Source organism: Schistocerca gregaria, chromosome 4 (assembly GCF_023897955.1).
Source record: "Schistocerca gregaria isolate iqSchGreg1 chromosome 4, iqSchGreg1.2, whole genome shotgun sequence".
In the NCBI taxonomy this organism is placed as follows: Eukaryota; Metazoa; Arthropoda; class Insecta; order Orthoptera; family Acrididae; genus Schistocerca; species Schistocerca gregaria.
In genome coordinates, this window is record NC_064923.1 from 319,543,845 (window position 1) to 319,567,802 (window position 23,958).

Sequence of the window (23,958 nt, forward strand, 5' to 3'; positions counted from 1 at the left end):
GTTTATTACAACACCAGTTGTGGGGGCCCATATAAAGCGCTTGCTGATTATGGCCTGACTGAAAGCAGCGGCAGGAAGGTCCGATCAAGAGGGTACCACCAAGTTTAATGAGGCAACTCTCTGCAGTGGCAGCGGCTCAGCTAAATGGCTGTATGCACCAATAACAGAAAGCAAACAGGCGGCGCAGTTTACGAGCGTTCTACATTGTACCGAAGCTAGAGGCTTTCGCTGTGGTCGCGGTTGGCCCAACACGGGAGCTCACGCTCTGAGAGACGGTCATTATCCGCCAAGTGTTGTTGGAGGGGTGCGCAAACACGCCTCGACACTCTCTAGCAGAGACTGCCGCCCGGCAGGGCCACACGTGGCGCACTGATTCGGTAATTAACGCGTCAGCGGCACCAGTGCTCAGGACACTTGCCGGTCGAGTTCTACTAAAGGAGCTGAAGTGCACGTTCACGGGACAGTGTCGTGTTCTACTTCAGTGAAATTCTTCTGCTTCAACACGTGCATTTATACAGAATAGGCATACTAATTAGGGGAACACGGTGACTGCCTTGTAAATGAAATTTTTGTATTATGTTTTCCCACCCTTAGTTCAAATCGTTCTGAGCACTATGGCACTTAACATCTATGATCATCAGTCCCTTAGAACTTAGAACTACTTAAACCTACCTAACCTAAGCACATCATACAACTCCCACCCTTAGTTCATACAAATACTCTCGTAACCTGCTCAGGCTTCTTAGTAAGCCGTCATCAGATCTACAGAATGATCGAAAAGTCGCACACTTCGACTGATTTTTACCACGTTTGAAGTCACTCCGCTGATCACGTTGATACTGAAGCTGTAATTACCCACTGCTATGTTAATGCTGATGCTGATTAAGTATTTAGGGACAGCCAACAGCTAAGGTCATCAGTTTCCTATTCCAGGGCCATTCCTACCAGTAGGCAAGAGTATGCGGCCGCCCAGGGCGGCAAAGTTTTATCGTTGGCAAAGGGTGGAAAAAATTAATTTAAAATCAAACAGCTATAAATTGGGCAAATTAAGAAAAATGAAAAAGTCCAAGAATTAACGTACCGAATTGTTTTCAAAAACATAGAGAGCAGTTACTTAATAAGTCTTTACTTACTTTGGCGAAAACAAACAAATTGCCTCTACCAACCTCAAAACTAAAGCATCCGCTAGTGAGTACGAAACGAAATGGAAAAAATAGTTTTGTTTCCTTGAATTAAGGTTTAACAACTCCCATGAGTAACTCAATGGGCTAAATTCAGTCGCTCATCCCTAACCTAGCGCCGCTGACTATAGGAAAGGAAATGAAGCAGTACCTTTAGTCAAACACATCACTGCCTCAAAAGGATTTGAACCCAGACCCATCTTGGACGAATAATCCGAGGTGAGTTGCTTTGAGCACTGCTGCATCAGGAGGGCTAACAAAGAGTTGTATAACTAAATAGAACAGGCAAACACGAGGTCATTTATTTATTTAACCATTGTTTCAATTATTTTGGGAAACTGCAAAAATTGAGGACATAGAATAAGAAATTGAGGACGTTTGTTGCCTTCTGTCAGTTTTAAAGGAACGTAGGACAAAGTATGAACATTAAGGTCTGTCCTCAGAAAATGACATCTAGTCACTTCAGTTTAACGATGGGACGTATGGTAGGAAACTTGCATTGCTGTGTCGTTGGATGTTGGTGTTGGAGGGGGGAGGGATACCTGGGAGACAGGTGGTAATAAGAAAGAGGGGGTGTCACTTTTCAATTCTCACTTAGGACGGCAAAACACCTAGAATGGCCATGTTCTATTCACTCCCAGGACAGAAGCATATAAAGTCTGTGTACAAGTGACAGAAAGTGCTTTGTACCGTGTGTATGATACTATGTATATGACGGGGAATATGGGAACCAGCACGCTATTCACCTAGTGGGATGTGAGAAATCGTCTAAAAACAACGTCTACACTGGCCAGTACACCGACCTCTTGTCGTTAATCCGCCCGGTAGACTCGGTCGAGGGCAGGCATACCTCCGCATTCCGGAAGCGGTCGCGTCAACAAGCGCAGATACCGGGGCGGGTTATTTTAATCTTCAGTCCCACAAGTGTGTGTGGCTAATTTTTGTAGCTTCCTCGTTTAAGGGTAGCAGCACAGGAAGAAGTCTGGAGACGTTAAATCAGGAGAACTTCAATCACCAAAAAATTCGCTTACAAAGGGAATTGTTCCATTAGACGTTCCGACAAGTGGCACCGTCCAGATGCAAACAAGGACAACGTTCATCTGCCTCACTAAACTGCGTAATCATGTCGTGGTACTTGCTTATGAAAGACATGTCGATACTCGGTTGACGTAATTGTTGTTTTGATTGTTCACGAATAGTCTTAAAGTGAAACTATGCCTCACCAGTGAAGAAAACATGGTCCAGTTCTGTGATGATCAAAACAATGTACAGTACTAAAGCGGAAGTTTACAGCACTACACGTCTCTACAGGTTACTTAGAATGTTTTCTTATATTAGCTTTAACTGAGCTATTGAAGGACGCATAGCTTTTTGAGTGAAAACTTCGAAATATTGCTACATCTTTTATACAAAACACCGCAAAATCTGTGCTACTCTGAAGTTACTGTTTTGTCATTCACACACCATCACAGTCACTCATAATAGCCAGGTTATAGTAGTCAGCCGAAACTGTTACGGAAAGACTGCAAAACGGATTGTCTCTGATAGAAAGCGCGTTCCGATATTCCACAACTCGACCATTTTGACGTTCAGTTCTCGGTCCTGTCTTATACAATATGCTACACGTATTTTATTTAATTCAGAAGTCACAGCTTACGTGCTCGTCTTTACCGCTCATTCACGATTACTTTGCAGCACTCTGTGGTCAAGTTTAACTCATAATTCCGCAAAATTATTACATCTATTCAGAACTTCCAATGTACACAAGGCTGAGCTCCGAACTTCATCTAGATTCCTCAGAGCATTTTTGTAGCCCGCATAATACCCACGAATGTACAATACTCTCCTCTGATTGGCTGATATACACTGATCAGCCAGAACATTACGACCACCTACGTAATAGCCGGTAAGTCCACCTTCACCATGAGTAACAGCGGCGACACGTCGTGGAATGAAAGCAGTGAGGCCTTGGTATGTCTCTGGAGTGAGTTCGCACCATATCTGCACACAAAACTCAACTAATTCCCGTAAATTTCCTGGAGGGGGGCGATGAGCTCTGACCCCAGGTTCAATCACATCCCAGATGTGCTCGATCGGGTTCAGATCTGGGGAGCTAGGAGGGGGGTGGGGGGTCGGCAAATCAATTGGAAGTCGCCACTGTGTTCCTCGAATTACTCCATCACTCTCCTGGCCTCGTGACATCACACATTTTCTTTTTCAAAAATGCCACTTTTTGTGTTTGTCGAACTATTCCAACACTCTCCTGGCCATGTAACATCACACATTTTCTTGTTCAAAAATGCCACTGCTGTCGGGAAACAAGATCGTGGTGAAGAGGTGTACTTGGTCTGAAACCAGTGTACTACATTCCTTGGCCGTCTGATGTCTTGCAGGAGCTCCACTGGACCCATGGATGCCCACGTGAATGTTTCTCAGAGCGTAATGAAGCCGCCGCTAGCTTGTCTCTGTTCCGGCATACAGGTGTCAAGGAGTTTCCCCCTTGAAGACGATGGATTCGCACCCTCCCATCATCATGGTGAAGAAAGAATCGGGATTCATCAGACCATGAAACGCTCTGCCACTGCGCCAACTTCTATTGCCGATGGTTGCATACGTATTTCAGTCGTAGCTGCCGATGTCGTGGTGTTGACATTGGCATATGCTTGGGTCGTCGGCTGCGAAGGTCCATCGTTAGAAGTTTTCGATGCACTGTGTGTTCTGAGGCAGAGTAATAGGAGGCAGATTTCAGACTACCTAACAGATCAAAACGAAAATTTCTGTTCCGACACTGACAATGTTGAGTGTTTATGGAAAAAGTTCAAAGCAATCGTAAAATGCGTTTTAGACAGGTACGTGCCGAGTAAAACTGTGAGGGACGGGAAAAACCCACCGTGGTTCAACAACAAAGTTAGCAAAACTACTGTGAAAGCAAAGAGAGCTTCACTGCAAGTTTAAACGCAACCAAAACCTCTCAGACAAACGGAAGCTAAACGATGTCAAAGTTAGCGTAAAGAGGGCTATGCGTGAAGCGTTCAGTGAATTCGAAAGTAAAATTCTATGTACCGACTCGAGAGAAAATCCTAGGAAGTTCTGGTCTTACGTTAAATCAGTAAGTGGATCAAAACAGCATATCCAGACACTCTGGGATGATGATTTCACTGAAACAGAGGATGAAACGCGTAAAGCTGAAATACTAAACACATTTTTCCAAAGCTGTTTCACAGAGGAAGACCACATTGTAGTTCCTTCTCTAAATCGTCCGGAACCGTGAGACTGCTACGGTCGCACGTTCGAATCCTGCCCCGGGCATGGCTGTGTGTGATGTCCTTAGGTTAGTTAGGTTTAAGTAGCTCTAAGTTCTAGGGGACTAATGACCACATCAGTTGAGTCCCATAGTGCTCTTAGCCATTTGAACCATCTAAATCGTCACACAAACGAAAAAAATGTCTGACATCGAAATAAGTGCCCAAGGAACAGAAAAGCAACTGAAATCTCTCAACAGAGACCAATTCGATTCTACACAGAGAACGCGAAAGAACTACCCTCCTTCTAACAGCCGTGTACCGCAAGTCTCTAGAGAAACGGAAGGTTCCAAATGATTGGAAAAGAGCAAAGGTAGTCCCAGTTTTCAAGAATGGTCGCGCAACACTGTAGGCCTTTATCTCTGACATCGATCTGTTGTAGTATTTTAGAACATGTTTTTTGCTCGAGTATCATGTCATTTCTGGAAACCCTGAATCTACTCTGTAGGAATCAACATGGATTCCTGAAACAGCGGTCGTGTGAGACACAACTCGCTTTATTTGTTTATGAGACCCAGAAAACATTAGATACATGCTCCCAGGTAGATGCCATTTTCCTTGACTTCCGGAAGGCGTCCGATAGTTCCGTACTGTCGTCTGATAAACAAAGTAAGAGCCTACGGAATATCAGACCAGCTGTGTGGCTGGATTGAAAAGTTTTTAGAAAACAGAATACAGCACGTTGTTCTCAATGGAGAGACGTCTACAGACGTTTAAGTAACCTCTGGCGTGCCACAAGGGAGTGTCATGAGACCATTGCTTTTCACAATATATATAAATGACCATGCGGCTTTTCGCGGATGATGCTGTAGTATACAGAGAAGTTGCAGCATTAGAAAATTGTAGCGAAATGCAGGAAGATCTGCAGCGGATAGGCACTTGGTGCAGGGAGTGGCAACTGACCCTTAACATAGACAAATGTAATGTATTGCGAATACATAGAAAGAAGGATCCTTTATTGTATGATTATATGATAGCGGAACAAACACTGGTAACAGTTACTTCTGTAAAATATCTGGGACTATGCGTACGGAACGATTAGAAGTGGAATTATCATATAAAATTAATTGTTGGTAAGGTGGGTACCAGGTCGAGATTCATTGGGAGAGTCCTTTCAAAATGTAGTACATCAACAAAGGAGGTGGCTTACAAAACACTCGTTCGACCTATACTTGAGTATTGCTCATCAGTGTGGGATCCGTACCAGAACGGGTTGACGGAGGAGATAGAGAATATCCAAAGAAGAGCGGCGCGTTTCGTCACAGGGTTATTTGGAAACCGTGATAGCGTTACGGAGATGTTTGGCAAACTCGAGTGGCAGACTCCGCAAGAGAGGCGCTCTGCATCGCGGAGTAGCTTCCTGTCCAGGTTTCGAGAGGTTGCATTTCTGGATGAGGTATCGAATATATTGCTTCCCCCTACTTATACCTCCAGAGGAGACCACGAATGTAAAATTAGAGAGATTCGAGCGGGCACGGATGCTTTCCGGCAGTCGTTCTTCCCGCGAACCATATGCGACTGGAACAGGAAATGGAGGCATTGACAGTGGCACGTAAAATGCCCTCCGCCGCACACCGTTGGGTGGCTTGCGGAGTATAAATGTAGATGTTGATGTAGACTTGTACTCTGCTCACCACTAAAGTCTGGTGTTAGTTCTACCACAGTTCGCCGCCTGTCCTGCTTTACCATTGTAACCAACCAACTACATCTGACATCTGTGATGAGGGGTGGCCGCCCAATCCCACGACGCATGGACGTGGTTTTACCACATGTTGAAGACACTCATCACTGCACTCCTGGCACAGCCGACATGTCTTGTACTTCCCGAAATGCTTGTGCCGAGACTGTGAACCGTGACAGCCTACCCTCGGTTAAACCCAGATAGATCGCGCGCCTTCCCCATTCTAAAAGCGTACACCACTGTCACAGATACTATATGAACCGTGATCTTGTCTGAGTAGCAGGCATTTCTTGTCAGGTGACGCTGCTATCGCTTGCACGGGTTTATATCGATCGTAGGTCGCTGGTCATGATGTTTTGGCTGATCAGTGTACAGCATAGTCTATGATATATCACTATAAACCCACGCTATCCTGCGCCTTCTACAATGGACCATTCGCAACATGAAAGCTTTCTGACATAAGCTGGCTACTTGCACTTTGCAAAACTCCCTCTGGGCATATGACTTACTCTCGTTGTTCAGTTATAATTTGCAGGACTTGATTTATTTGTTTCACAGACATAACAATATTCATTTATCATATTGCTTCGCATCAACACCTTCATTCAGAGTAAAAAAATAAATATATTAAACCAGTAGTAATTAATAAAAGACGATTTATTCACAGAAGACAGTTTCGTTTCCAAAATAAACTTTTTCGACTATTTAGAAATTCATAGTCCGTAAGATTCTACTTGGGCTTGCTCCATTATAAACGGAGATCTGTTGCAAAATGTGTGATTCATCGTGTTTGAAGTTATCTGCTCTTGCCGGAGTTCAATTGGCGGTACGTTGTGTATGGAAAACTGAAAATTTACACCGAAATATGTGTTGCTAATATGTCACCTTAAACTGAAACAACTCTAACAGAAGAAGCCTGGGAATGCCCTAAAGGCATCGACCGACCGTCGTGTCATCAGTCGACAGCCCTCACTGGATGCAGATATGGACGTTAAATGTTGTCATCACCCCCCCCCCCCCCCCTCAAGCCGTAGTCAGTTTCATTCACCGGAGTCGCTAAATCTCAATCAGGTATCTCCTCAATTGGCTTCACAAAGGCTCAGTGCATCCGCCTTTGCAAACAGCGCACAACAGCCCGAATGTGTGTACCTTCTGTAATCTGACGGGAATAGGTGTTGCCACAGCGGCAAGGTCGTTGGTAAACTCAAACAGTCCTGGTGTCAAATCTCCAATGAAGACCAATCATGAACGTGATTTATGATTTATTTAGGACTGGAGCCATGTAGTTGATTACCTTATAGCAAACAATTAGCTTAGCTTACAGAATGGGTTCCACTGGTGTTCCCATCAATACAGCAAGATGAGAGGTAATATTTGCTTCAGTTAATGCGTAGTGAGGAGATCCTCCAGGGTGCAGAACATGTCAGAAAAACAAGAATACACAATAACTATTTATAGTTATGCTAATGCACCTTACGGCGATGTGACCGTCATGGATGTGGAATGAGGAAAATACATGTATTCTAAGGTAATAAACACCAAATAGAAAAATCATTTTACAACACTTATTTACAGTGATCGCATTGCTGCACGTTATTAAGACAAAGAAATGCCCCAAAGACATTAAATGTAAAATATACCTAAAATCATATTGCTTCCATTCCTTTGAGGATCGCAGGGGTGTTCTATTGCAGTTTGTCACTATCAAACTGGGCTATAGTCACTGCAGATAGACAGTATAAATTGCTGTAGCCGCTTCTGACAGGAGTATTCTAACACACTAATGCAGACATACTTGGCGAACTATCGCTTTTCCTCCTTACAGAAAACAAGCCCTCATTGTCTATATGACGACTCTACATTTCATTCTATGAGGTCATTTGATAACTGGGATTTCATTACTGTCACTGTGGCTGCCAGGTCCAAAAGTAGAAAAACTAGATTCGGCTTTATATTTAGCCGAATATTTTGCTCTAAATGTCCGACTACCTATTATAAACAGAAGTAGTCAGTTGAGTACTGTCCATCCTTTGTTAATAGCGAGTTACAATCAGTATTCTTCAGAGATTAACCATAAACGTGCTTAAATTAAAAAAAACAATCAGCTTTATAGTTTGGCAGTTACGACAGCAGCCGACTCCTTAGTTTACTTAATTTCTCAGTCTTCTTCCTAAGATAATCTTATGCCAAAATAAACTAAAAGTTTCACATTAAACAAGATAAACAATTATATAATCTTCTGGTACGGAAAAAGAAAATATGTTCAATACCTTCGTCCATTTGTACCAGACTCACTTAGGACATATAACTTACAGATAAAGAACAACAGTCGGTATGTCTGTGCTTTGTGGTACATATCCTTATTTTTCCTTACATTTATTTCTCGCACCTGCGTGATTAGCTTCATTAGCTTGGAACGGGCCTTAGTTAGGTTCTCTGTTTCATCGCTAAGAAGGCTAGCGGAACCAGGACAGGACGAACTTGCATGTACTCGGCAGCACACGACCGTAAACAGTCGGTCATATCCGGATAAAACCGGGCGCCGGGCAACTCTGATAATTCTGTCAAAATATTTACCATTTTAACTACGCATTTTAAAAATTAACACATGTTCGTTGGGGTTCATGTCTGGAGAACATGCTGGCCACTCTAGCCGAGCGAAGCCGGCCGCGGTGGTCTCGCGGTTCTAGGCGCGCAGTCCGGAACCGTGCGACTGCTACGGTCTCAGGTTCGAGTCCTGCCTCGGGCATGGATGTGTGTGATGTCCTTAGGTTAGTTAGGTTTAAGTAGTTGTAAGTTCTAGGGGACTAATGACCACAGCAGTTGAGTCCCATAGTGCGCAGAGCCATTTGAACCATTTGAGCCTAGTCGAGCGATCTCTTTATACTGAAGGAAGTCATTCACAAGATGTGCACGATGGGGTGCGAATTGTCGTCCATGAAGACAAATTCCTCGCCAATGTGCTGCTGATATGGTTGCACTATCAGTCGGAGGATGGCATTCACGTATCGTACAGCCGTTACGGCGCCTTCCATGACCACCAGCGGCGTACGTCGCCCCCACATAATGCCACCCCAAAACCCCAGGTAGCTCCACCTTGGGCACTCGCTGGACAGTGCGTCTAAGGCGTTCAGCCTGACCGGGTTGCTTCCAAACACATCTCCGACGATTGTCTGGTTGATTGCATATGCGACACCCATTGGTGAAAAGAACGTGATGCCAATCCTGAGCGGTCTATTCAGCATGTAGTTGGGGCCATCTGTACCGCGCTGCATGGTGTCGTTGTTGCAGACATGGGACTCGCCATGGACTTCCGTAGTCACGTTGCGCATCATGCAGCCTATTGCGCACAGTTTGAGCCGTAACAGGACGCCATGTGGCTGCACGAACAGTATTATTCAATATGGTGACGTTTCTGTCAGAGTTCCTCCCAGCCATAATCCGTAGCTCACGCATGGTTGTTTACATCTTTGTCAACGTCTGTTTTCAGGAGTTCTGGAAACCGAGAAGATGGAAAACTTTTTTGATGTGTGTATATTCGTGTCACATTAGGCAGAACGCTGACATATGAGAAACATCTTTCCAACAAAGCTAAGAAGGTATAAATACGGATGAACGTGGCGAGAAACTGGCACGCAGTAAGTGGGGAGCAAATATATCACTTCTCCGTGGAGCATCCGTCGCGGTGGCATACTCTGCAGCAGAGTATTGCGCACAGTTCGGGTCTGCTTGACGTTAATTTGATTGCAGCTATGTGACATATTAGTGTCACCGTCATTCGTCGAAAGATGGCGGCTCTCTACAACCCTTGCCAGTAAGTTTCTAAAAGTGAATCTATCTCTCTTCATGGATATTCACCTTCGGTGCGTAGGAAATGCCTAAAATCCTGAAGAACAGCACGTGAAGGAGGAGTCCAGATGGTCTCCACTTGGTTCAACCGGGGCGCTGAATGGAAACGTGAGTGGCAAGCTCGGAACCACGAACCCATTTGCAACCTAAGTGTTAAAGTGCCAGGCGTTCATCATTCGAGAGTACAGCTTAACAAATACCAGACTGGGGAATGTATATGCAGGTACAACATGTGCAAGTGGAACATTTACACTGACAGTAAGTGCGACAGTGGTGATATTCAGGCAATGACCCAAATAGTACATGAGTGTGTAAATCGGGTTACTAAGTTCAAATGGCTCTGAGCACTATGGGACTCAACTGCTGCGGTCATTAGTCCCCTAGAACTTAGAACTACTTAAACCTAACTAACCGAAGGACATCACACACATCCATGCCCGAGGCAGGATTCGAACCTGCGACCGTAGCAGTCGCACGGTTCCGGACTGCACGCCTAGAACCGCGAGACCACCGCGGCCGGCATGTTACTAAGTCTCTATATGCTTGACGAGTAGTGAATGAGAGATTTTGCTTGTCGCCGTTTAGTCCTATCAGATTTTGAGGGGCAAATAAGCCGATAAATTTCGCTGACTTTTTAATTAATTGATGTATTGGCCCATGCCTGCTCGTGTCTACTTAAGGAAAACGAATCGGTGGTTGGAAACGCGGTTATAACTTTATTCAACTCTCTCTCTCTCTCTCTCTCTCTCTCTCTCTCTCTCTCTCTCTCTCTCTCTGCACGAGCCAGCTGTTGACACTTCTCTACGTGCTCTGTACGTTTCTGGAAAGCCTCCCGATTACAAGTGCGCTAACAAAAATTTCTCTGGTGGTGTCAAGAGCCAGGTGCTCTAGTGGTCTGAGTCGTCCGACATTCGTGTACAGTCTTGGCTTTTTAATATTTGTGTAGTGTAAATACACTGCAGCGCCAAATAAACTGATATAGACATTTGTATTCAACTACAGAGATACGTAAACAGGCAGAATACGGCGCTGCAGTTGGTAACACCTACGTAAGACAACATGTGTCTGGCGCAGTTGTTAGAACGGTTAATGTTACAATGAAAGGGTATCACGATTTGAGTGAGTTTGAACGTAGTGTTATTGTAGGCGCATAAGCGATGGGACACAGTACCTCCGGGGTGGCGATGAGGTGGAGATTATTCCGTATGACGATTTCACGAGTGTACCGTGAATATCAGGAATCCCCTAAAACATCAGATCTCCGACATCGCTGCGGGGGAAAAAGATACTGTAAGAACGGGACCATGGACGACTGAAGAGAACCGTTCAAAGGGACAGAAGTGTAACCCTTCCCCAATTGCTGCAGATATCAATGCTGGTCTATCAAGAAGTGCAAGCCATTCAACGAAACATCATCAATATGAGCTTTCGGAGCCGAAGGCCCACTCGTGTACCCTTGATGACTGCACGGTACAAAGCTTTACGCCCCGCCTGAGCCCGTAAAGACCGACATTGGACTGTTGGTGACTGGAAACGTGTTGCCTGGTCGAACGAGTCTCGTTTCAAATGGTATCCAGCGGATGGACGTTTACGAGTATGGAAACAACCTCATGAATGCATGGACGCTGCATGCCAGCAGGGGACTTTTCATGCAGGTTAAGGCTCTGTAATGGTGTGGAGCGTGTACAGTTGGAATGACATGAGACCCATTATACGTCTAGATACGACTCTAACAGGTGACACGTGCGTAAGCACCTTGTCTAGTCACCTGCATACATTCATGTCCATTGTGCTTTCCGACGGACTTGTGCAATTAAAGCAGGAGAATGAGACACATCACATATCCAGAATTGCTACAAAGTTGCTCCAGGAACACTCTTATGAGTTTAAACACTTCCGCTGACCATCAAAATCCCCAGACATGAACATAATTGAAAATATCGGGCTTGCCTTACAACGTACTGTTCAGAAGAGATCTCCACCCCTCGTACTCTTACGGATTTATGGACATCACTGCAGGATTCATGATGCCAATTCCCTCCAGCAGTACTTCAGACATTAGCCGAGACCATGCCACGTCGTGTTGCGGAGCTTCTGCGTGTTCGTGGGGACCCTACACGATATTAGGCAGTTTATTTGGCTCTTCAGTGTAGTTGCAAGTGTATATACTTTTCTTATGTGTCTAGTGAATTTGCTGCTGTAATTGATAGATACGGTTAGGATAGCATCCACGTGTTTTCGACCTCAAGATATCTATATAAATCATCAAATGGAGAAAAGTTTGGCACTGGTGCTATGTATGTATGTATGTGGGAAAACAGCAGTCTAGCACGTATGCCGCTGGTTTGGAAGGTTCTGATGATTTCGCTCTGATAAGTGCGTGTGGCTATTGAAGCTACGCATTTCGAGAAGCACATTGACAGATTCGCTCCACTATTAAGTTAAAAATGGAGTAAAGGCCTCAACACTATAAATAGTATTAGTCTTCTGCTACATAACAAGTAAATACCTTGATGGACAAAAGTGTACGAGCAGTTCAGGCGTTTCGCCACAAACACGTCAGCCATGTAACAAAAAGTTATTTTTTTATGCATATCTCAGCGAACAGTGAGGATTTTGTCACACGGAAATCATAAGGTGATTTCTAAACGTGCCAGCTTTCAAATGTAACCCTGACGCTCAGATATTTTGATGTTACTGTGTTCACGTCCGTCACCTTCGGAAGGCGCTAACATCACAGAAAACGTAAGGTATTCAGTTTAACTATTGTTGGAGTTCAAATGTTCAAATGTGTGTGAAACATTATGGGACTTAACTGCTAAGGCCAGTAGCCCTTAAGCTTACACACTACTTAACCTAAATTATCCTAAGGACAAACACACACACCCATGCCCAAGGAGGGACTCGAACCTCCGCCGGGACCAGACGCACAGTCCATGACTGAAACTCCTTGACCGCTCGGCTAATCCCACGCGGCAACTTTTAAGGTGTACCTGTGTGTCCCACAAAGGAAACACGCTCCCAGTCAGTCAGTGGTTTCGCTCATCTTTCTCATGTTTGCGGTACGAACTTAAATGTAACTAATTCACTGTAGTGCGATTTGCCTCTCCAGTGTTTCCGAGACATTGAGATTTAGAATCTTATGAGACCGTTTAACAGCACACGACAACGCCAGCCATTGAGCGGAGCCGTCGCCGAAACGAGCTTAAAGTGGAAGGACAACAATCTGCTCATACTGCGTTGGAAGCACGTATACGTTTTCCTCATCTTGTATAGTTAGAACGAACAATGATTCTTCGGAATTTAACAATAATAATAATAATAATAATTATAATCAGAGTGGTGCGTTACTGACAAGGTAAGGACTCGTGGTGAACATGTATTTTATCGGTACATTCTTGTGCATAAAATAGTAAACTGTATCGAGAATTCTTCAAACGCGCTAACACCAGCTGTATTAACAAGTGCGGCTTGTTCTCCATCGGATATCCGTGGTTTCTGCTTTTTTTTAAAAAAAATAGTATGCTGCTGACGGTCCTTGAGCTGCGTGGATCGACACCTGTTGCGGTATAACTTTCATGTATCGTCATCATTGTACTCCTCATGTACATTGTACGCACAGTCGAGCGTTCATGATGCCACAAATTCTACTGACTAAGTTTACAGAAACACTAATATTTCATTTGCTGCTTCTTTCCCACGCTGCGAAATTGCTTGGGCTCCTTTCTGACGAAACGTCAACTTCGAGAACTGTTATTGTACATACACTACTGGCCATTAAAATTGCTGAACTACTAAGATGACGTGCTACAGATGTGAAATTTAACCGACAGGTAGAAGATGCTGTGATATGCAAATGATTAGCTTTCGAGAGCACTCAACGCAAGGTTGTCGCCGGTGGCGACACCTACGACGTGCTGACATGAGGAAAGTTTCCAACCGATTTTTCATACACAAACAGCAGCTGACCGGCGTTGCCTGGTGAAACGTAGCTATGATGGCTCGTGTAAGGAGGAGAAATGCGTACCGTCACGTCTTCGACTTTGATAAAGGTCGGATTGTAGCCTATCACGATTGCGGTTTATCGTATCCCGACATTGCTGCTCGCGTTGGTCGAGATCCAATGACTGTTAGCAGAATATGGAATTGGAGGGTTCAGAAAGGTAATACGGAACGCAGTGCTGGATCCCAACGGCCTCGTATCACTAGCAGTCGAGATGACAGGCATCTTATCCGCATGGCTGTAACGGATCGTGTAGCCACATCTCGATCCCTGAGTCAACAGATGGGGACGTTTGCAAGACAACAACCATCTGCACGAACAGTTCGACGAAATATGAAGCGGCATGGACTACCAGCTCGGAGACCATGGCTGCGGTTACCCTTGACGCTACATCACAGACAGGAGCGCCTGCGATGGTGTACTCAACGACGAACTTGGGTACACGAATGGCAAAACGTCATTTTTTCGGATGAATCCAGGTTCTGTTTACAGCATCACGATGGTCGCATCCGTGTTTGGCGAAATCGCGGTGAACGCACATTGGAAGCGTGTATTTGTCATCGCGATACTGGCGTATCGCCCGGTGTGATGGTATGGGGTGCCATTGGTTACACGTCTCGGTCACCTCTTGTTCGCATTGACGGCGGTTTGAACAGTGGACGTTACATTTCAGATGTGTTACGACCAGTGGCTCTATCCTTCATTCCATCCCTTCGAAACCCTACATTTCAGCAGGATAATGCACGGCCACATGTTGCAGGTCCTGTACGGTCCTTTCTGAATACAGAAAATGTTCGACTGCTGCTCTGGCCAGCACATTCTCCAGATCTCTCACCAATTGAAAACATGTGGTCAATGGTGGCCGAGCAACTGGCTCGTCACAATACGCCAGTCACTACTCTTGGTGAACTGTGGTATCGTGTTGAAGCTGCATGGGCAGCTGTACTTGCACACGCCATCCAAGCTCTGTGTAACTCAATGCCCTGGCATGTCAAGGCCGTTATTACGACTCGAGGTGGTTGTTCTGGGTACTGATTTCTCAGGATCTATGCACCCAAATTGCGTGAAAATGTAATCACATGTCAGTTCTAGTATAATATATTTGCCCAATGAATACCCGTTTATCACCTGCATTTCTTGTTGGTGTAGCAATCTTAATGACCAGTAGCGTACAATGTAATGTTTGCTTCGTTTACCGTTGTCATTGCTCTGCTTGGTATCAACACCACCAGCATTGTAGCTCTGTTGCAAGGCACTCGTCCAGCAAGCAGTTCAACTAAGTCCGTAGCCACCGTTGGATACCTCCAGTCCTGCTCCCTGTTGCCATTAGCAGCGAATATTGAGGTTGCGTGGTAGACAATATGTGGAGTGTCGAATGCCGTAGATATCTTTGGCCGTTTGCAACCTCGCACTCAAGGGGTTCCTTTTAAGTCGTAGCGGAAACTTTGTAGGGAAGTAACTGGAAGGTGTATCAAAATGTTGAAAATGAAGCGTTTTTGAATTTCTCCATTGTTTTCATTTCGCGACCGATGACAGATTTGCAAAAAGATAAAATAGCCCTCGTATGAGGTACAGTCGTGCGAAATATGAGAAAAATGTTTGCCCCTGCGGGTTGTGCTTCCCTCTCCAACGTGCGCCTCGCTTCTTTCCCCTGAGCTGGAGAGACGCTACTTCAGACCCTGGGTGGAGACGGCTGGCGGTCGTGCTGGAGGGCAGGTCGCGATGCGCCAGCCCGCACAGTGGCAGGGGCGTGGCGCGGCGCAGCTTGCCGCCTGGCATTAACGCGCAAGCACGCGCGCACTTCATCAGGGCCGCCTAATTGTCATACGCTGCGCGCTGTCGCGGCTCGCCTCGCGTCGCGTCCCGTCACGAGGCGGCGCGCCGATTTATTGGTCAGCAAACAGCCGGCTGCAGATTAATTAGCCGGCGCTCGCCGCCGCCGCTGCTGCCCTTTGAACTGCGGCGGCGGATACTCGGCCAAACAACGGCCGCTGACGGGCGGACACGTGGGGCCGCGCCTCCCGATTTGGCCTCTGCGGCGCGGACAGGACTGCTCCACTTGCTGCGGGAATGGACAGCTGGCTCGTACCTGCCGCTGCCCCGTTGCTCTGTTCTATGTCGGCAGCCATTCTCACTCACTCAGGTGTTCGCAGGCTATGCGCGGCCACCAGCGCTGCCGGAGCTTAGCAAACGAGGACATTCGCTGAGGTCTCAGTGGCGGTTCGCCTGGGACCAGCACAGTGACTATGCCGGCTAATTGCAACGCGTGGGATGGCCGTGCGCGTGGAGACGCAGCTAACGGCGCGCGACGACAGTAGCGGACAAAGCAAACATCGGAGGTTTGGTGTCTGATCCTTTTCACGCTGCTACGTACGGCGAGGAGACATTCCAAACAGACGCAAGGATGCTTCGGGCATCTACCGCGACCGATGACGTAACGCTGTTTGCAGCTCGCGCTTCGCAGCTGGCAACAATTGTGCCTAGAGTTGCGCTCAACCAAAACAGCGATTCGGTAGTTTTGGTGCAGTACATAAACGGCGTAGTAAACGATAGGATTACCGGTATTATTGGCAAAATTGGTAGGGAAATAAACATAAACGAATATGTGAGAGAAACTGGAATCCGACGACTTCTCTTTGTTTTTTATTTCTTTGTCTGTTTGTTTTACACATAATTAGAACAGCGTTCAGTGTTAGCCCATTGTGTATTCTGTATCATTACAAAATATCAGTTGCATTTTATAGCCAGCCAAGCGGTTCTAGGCACTACAGTCTGGAACCGCGCGACTGCTACGGTCGCAGGTTCGAATCCTGTCTCGGGCATGGATGTGTGTGATGTCCTTAGGTTTAAGTAATTCTAAGTTCTAGAAGACTGATGACCTCAGATGTCAAGTCCCATAGTGCTTAGAGCCATTTGAACCATTCCATTTTATAAGGAATAATAACTAGTTGATCGCGTAACTTTTGCACTTTCGTGCAACCAAAGAAATTACTTTAATCCAAGTCCAGTTTAAGTGTACAAACGTAAAAAATTTGTACAATTATTGTTGTTATTTTGTATTCAGCAGAACGTTCTTCGTCATGACAGAAGGTACAAGTTACCTGTCATTACTGATAAAACCTCGACGAAGAACCCAAGCGATGTCAGGTATGTTTTTATGTTGTGGTTTTTCTTAATTTTACCTTTTTGTAAGGAAATTATGTTTTCGACCGCTATGTGATCAATCTTTAATTTTTTATTTTTACTAAAATAGTGCAATTTTCGAATAAAACTATGAAAATTTAAATTTTGCTATAAATACTGTTTATTTTTAATAAACAGACAGGAGAACAACTATGTGCAGGCTGGGCGCAGTGGCCTAGCGGTTCTAGGGGCTGCAGTGCGGAACCGCGGGACTGCTACGGTCGCAGGTTCGAATCCTGCCTCGGGCATGGATGTGTGTGCTGTCCTTAGATTAGTTAGGTTTACGTGATTCTAAGTTCTAGGGGACTTATGACCTCAGATGTTAAGCCCCATAGTGCTCAGAGCCATTTCAACCATTTGAACCATTTGAACTCTGTGGAACAAATATCTTCCGTCGCCTATGCGTCCTGAAACGTCCCCTTAGAAAAATTATACAAGACTGTGCTTAAACTGACACATAATAGTTTTTAGCGCAACGCAATCTGACTTTCAATAATCCCTACAAGAGAATGGCCCTGACTAACATTAACCTATATGTTTCACGAATCACTTACCTCACAAAAATCTTCGTTACTCGAACAACTGCAATACAGCGAGCGCCACTACTGCCAGCTAACTAAAAGATTCAAACTATGGAAGTCACTAACTACTGATAGGCACAGTTAGCAAATTTAAGATTTTAATAGAGAACAAACAATGTATTTACCTTTATAGTCATAATATATATATCAGTTCATGACACCAATTCTTACAAATTTCAAAACTCCCCCATCGCTCTCCCCACGTCCACCACCGCTGGCGGCTCATCTCCAACTGTGCAACGCTACGCGCTGTTAGCATTCAGCTGCCGCTACCCAACACTACAATGGCAGACAACAATGCAAACCAGCCACAGACTGCACACGGCACAGCCGGTGATTTTCATATAGAGCGCTACATGGCGGCGGCGTTACCAATAAAAAAAGCTAAACAGCCTACTTACATAGCCCCCATGCTCCCCACAAAAAAATTTACAAATTGTTTTGGGCAGTGGCCAATACAGATTTGAAATTTTTTTTCATAATTACAATAACAAAGAAATGAAATGCACATACTTATCGATACAATGTTGGTCAAAAGCTAAAATTTTCTCACAGTCCATAAAGACAGTCCTGATCATTCATCAAAGTAAAATTGCAGTGTTTTTCACAAAGTCTGAGTAGTAAAAGAAAATGCACATGGAAGTAGTGGATTTCCATGCAGTCTTGAAGTAGTAGTGTTGTCCTTCCAACGGACTGACAGTGCTGACTCTTGACATGCAGACAGGTAATGGGCCACAACAGAGCAAACCCGCAGCAGAGTCAGTCGAAGTTTTGAAGAATATTGGTAGGTAGGTCATCACAGAGTAGACCCCTTGTAGTCCTGGTTGAGATTACGGTATTGGTGGGCCACCAGAGATGCAGACCCACTGTAGACCTTGTAGAAATAATGGTATTGGTGGGTCATCAAAGGTGTAGACCCACTGTAGTCCTTGTAGAGGTGACCAGCAGCCATCTGTTTGACTGTGCAGGCGCACAATCACCATTGAAGAGTCTTACGGATAATATAGCAAGTCCATAACCACCACTTGTGCACTCACAAAAATTGTTTTTGAAATGTCCTTAGAACCAGCAATGCTGTTATCCAGTCCCTTACTGAATTATTAACACACGTGCAAACACTATCAGTCCCTACTTCTCACATATTGTCCATATACTATGACCAACAGAAACGTGGCAGTGAAATTGATTTACAAGTTACTTAATTTGATGAACTGGTGTCAATTACAATTTTATAACATAAGAATACAATAACAAAGGTACAAAATACATCTTTAAAGAACATAAAAATACAGATAACATTTGCAGTAGTACAGGCTTTACAAAAGAATCGAAATAGCAAATACATCAGTATTACAAAAATTATAAGTACATACATAAAAGATTAGAATAACTTTTGAAACATCAACTTCACACATGAGCATTAGAACAAAACAGAATAAATAATGTGTAGACATCATTACGAAGTAAATAACATGTTATTAATGCAAATTATATTTGAGGATAACAGTATTCCTCATCATAGTGAATGTAGCTTAGTATTAGAATAGAAAAAATTCTATGAAACAGTACACAGAGACAGGAAGAAATCAAATACACAAGGGTACACAAACCTATAGTGGGATACACAAAAGGAAAGGACAGGGTTTGTTTTCAGGGTAACATTTGGTACTGCAGTTCAACCCAAAACTTCATTCTGTAGATCTTTCGTCATATCTCAACATCTGTTTCCTCCAAAAAAAATCCTATCCAAGTATGCTTTCTGTATTCTGTTCACGTCCTCTTTCAAAAATAGTTTTTCTCCACTGTACACTACTTTTTTTGGCCAGACCATTTTCTTATAGCTTCTCAATGCTTTTCTTCCAATTCATCATAGATTCTTATATAGTCTACCCCCTCTTAAGCTAACTTAAATGTACTGAGCTCAGATGCTAAACTAAGGGACGAGGCAAATCAGCAGCACGAAACAAATTAACACAAACAGCAATGATAAAAGTGGAAGTTGTCAAAGCAAGCAGCAATATTAAAACTAATATAAGGCAATGCGCAGCAAACAAGAAAAATAAATCTGTAGTAAAACTGGCTTAACAGAGTAATACAAAGTCAAATTCAGTAACAAACAGCAGTAGCAAATGCTGTAGCTTATATCTAAACATGACAAAGCTGAAGCAGAAAAAATATTACACTAAAAATGTTTAATACCTATGTCACATCTTAACCCTAGAGTGATGCATCACGAGAGCATACGCTAGCAGATAAGTTACCAAATCGTAAAAAAATTATTTTTGCAATTCCTGCGAAGGGAAATGTCTATTTGTGCTCTCTTTTCTAAGGAAGTACATCATAAAATGATTCTTTATTGGGTCTGTAGACAGAAAGTAGTTAAATTAGTACATGTATTAAATTTTAATTTAAACAATGATGTGCTGCAACAAGAAACTAGATATTAAACAAAATAGGCAAAGCAAGGCGTGAAATGTCATTCGCTAGCCATAAGTCATTTCATAATGCAGTAAACAATATTCCAACTAGCAAGACAATAGACATGAAATGTTTCTCATCATTTCATTTCAGTAAATATCATAAATTAAGAACTCCAAAGTGTAATCATATGTTTTCAAGTTTGAGCGTGTCGTATTTGCGACGCTTTCTACAAAGAAATGTCAATAGCGAGGATAATGGCACTTTTTTTTCTTGTGCCTCAGAAAGGCACACACTAATGGCTTTTTTCCCAGGCGACTGTCGCACAGCTGGGTGCCCATGGCGCATTACGTGCAGGTGGCCACTTACCTTTCTTACTGAAAAATTTACGACAGCAGTTTCCGCTACAGTGACAGTCTCATATTAAAAAAATTCACAGGTCAAGAATTTGCGTTACAAATATGTAGAAACAAAATCCTTAAAATATAATAGTGTCCAAAATATTTTCGCCAGCATAGTGATACATTCACGCATATACACACATTTCATAACTCTTAAAGAACGATTCTCGGTTTCCAACATCCTTTTTCACAAACCAGAGTCCCTAACCACTACTCATTATTCCTTGCTTTATTACACATATACATATTCGTCGACACTTCTTCAATATTTAATCATAAGAAATACGTAGCATAATCAAATTCCTCATATACGGTAGCATCATCTTATTGATCATAAACATACCTCAACAGCATAGTACACATAGTCATCGTAATAATAAATCGTAACAGCTCGTCAACTCTCAAAATCGTCGTAGCTTCTTCCAACAATTTCAAAAACCTAAAAAAATTCTCTGCTCATGTCAAAAGTGTCATCTACCTTAAACATACTTTAAAAATCATGATCCCATACCAAAAACATCATTCAAAGCTCTCATAGTATCACAATGGTTCTGAAAAATTATGAACAGTTCACAAAGTACAGACAAAATACAATTTCGCAAGTGTGAAGTAATCCAACTGTGTAATTGCGTAAACATGTGTCACAGATGTAGAAAAAAAATTTGTTTATTAGTTAAATGATCAGATAGCTGTGTAATTCTGTGTTAGAGAAATATGGTACCGATGCGTAAAGTTGTATAAGCAAATACCATATTAGCTAGGGCTCCTTGTGCTTGCCATACACATGGTACACAAAGTAAGCGTGTACCTCCCTGAGGATTAATGTAATTATATCCTCAGGTGTTACAGATTACAGCAATGGAATGAAATGTATCACGGAAAACCTTTGTATTATTGTACTTCAAATATCTTTAAAAATAAATGTTTTAAGTACAAAATTAATCACTCAAATACGTGTACTGTAGCGATAAACTGTGCGCCTTGTTGTAAGATAATTATGTGGAAGTGTCGTAGTTATCGTCCTCTGTAAGCAAAGTTCTGCTGAAGTCAATGTACTTACCTTGTAATAAACGAAGTGAATTGCTTTGCGTATAAATATCTTAGTTATTACGCTTATTGCCGTGATGAAGAAAGTACTGTGCTGTAAGGTATTGCTGTGCTATGGAAAAGGCTGTCTAATTGTAGCTACACCACAAAAGTTACCACTAAAACATGTTTTACTTTCCAGAATAATTCAGAAAAACTGTGCAGATATAAAACAGATACGCCGCAAAAGCACAATGTAAATTGTGTCACACATTAGTAGCGTCGTGATATAATCGTGTAGCTATCAAAGAAACCAAACGCTAAGTCATCTTTAATCTCACAGAAAGTACTTCAAATAAAGAATGTCTTTTCAACTGAACCAAAATGTTGCATTAAAACCTCATTAACAGTATATGTTCTAAGTATGTAAGCCTTATAGTCGTTACGTAATCGTGCAACTAACAAGCAAGAATGTACAAATAACAACACTGTGTAGTCTGTTCACCATAACAATGCATTCGTAATTTCTGTTTAAAAATGTTCCCTAGGTTCTAGACTGTATAGTTAACTTCAAAACATTGTTGCATGTTAACAGTTTCTCAGTGTGACAAAGCATACTAGAAATGTGAAGTGAAATGTTTTATGGCAAAGACAAAGTTAAAAAGCAGATTATATTTCAATAAACGGTTTTACATGTGAAATGTGGTGTAAACCTTTATTCTTCCTACTACGCAGACTGTCAACTGAAAAGCAATTATCATGTGGTTACGTCGGTAAGGAACACTGGAATTTTGCTCAAGGATAGCTTATGTTATTTTTCTCTGAGCCAGCCGGCGCACGCGGCTGCCTGCGGTGGGAGTCATTGTCTGTTTCTTTGTTGGCGCGCGTCGTTATTGGGATTAGGAGACCTAACTTCTACAAATTCACCTTGCCGAGAGGGCTCTGCTCTGTTTGAATCCCGCCAGTTCTGATGCAATTCAGGTCTGTCGTTACGATCATATCGTCTGTCGTCATGTCGGTAATTTCTGTAATTTCTTGTTTGTCGGTCATGTGGTGGAGAATTTCTCCCTGAATTATCACTGCGCGGTGGACCCTTGCGTCTGAAGTTATTCTGTCTCCCGTGATAATAATAGTTCTGGTTGCCATATTGTCTGTTTCTATGATTGTCTCTGTCATGTTCATTACTACGGAAATACGATCTTTTTCTGTAACTATTACCCTGCCAGTGGTTGTCATACGGGTGGTGTCTGTTTTGGTCACGATTTGTGTTGTGAGAATAGCCTTGTCGTGTCCAGTTATTATTTCTTTCATCGCGGAATTGCGACGAATGTGACCTGTATTTGTTGTGTTTCTGTTTTCGCGTTTCGCGATTGTTAGTGTCAATTTCTAATTCTTGTAAGAGTCCCTGAAAAGCTTCAATGTCGTCTTTGCAACGGCCTGCCAAAATAATATGCCGTAAATGTTCAGGCAATTTGATTAAGCAAATGCGGATGAGTTCTGACGGGCTGTATGGGTTTGAAAGATACTGATTCTTATGTAACATGTCTTCAAAATATTTCACATGACTTGAAAATTCAGATTGTTCGAAATTTTTCATCATTATGATACCATGTTTTACTTGGTCTTCTGTGGCTTGAGACCAATATGCTGAGAGGAAGGCATGATAAAATTCTCCTTCACTGTGGCAATCGTGAATGACCGATCGCATTCTTACAGCTGGTTCATTCTCTAAATAGCCACACATAAATTCTAATCTGTGCTCTAATGACCAGGGGGGGGGGGGGGGGGGAACAATGAGAGAATTGATGAAGCCACGCTTGTGGATGAATGTCGTTGCCGGAATTCTTAAATGTTTTGAATTTACGTGTAGTAATGAACAGCTTATAGTCAAAATCATCTTGTCGGCGGGTCGCATGTCGGTCATTGTTACGTCGTTTCGGCGGTTCCATCTCAAAATTCGGTGTACTTTGCCAATTTCTTTCATAGTCTCCAAAGTGCCCTGTGTTATTATTTTGTGTCAGTTCCGTATTTTTATGTCCCTCTTCCCGTATTGGTGTGCTAGAGACCTCTGAAATACGTAATTCTTGTATTACCTGTGTCAGCTTATTTTGTACTTCCCGGATTTCTCTTTGGTGTTGCGTATTAATTTGATTTTGATTTTGTTTGAATTTCCTAATTTGTTCGAACTCTTCTGTGTCATTAAAGACTACCGGTTTGGTGTCATTCAGATTATCATCTACCTTCGTAGATAAATTATTTAGCTGATCTGAAAGTTCAACTACTTTCTCTGATAATGAACTAATGTCCTCCATGTGTCTTTCTGAACCAATTTT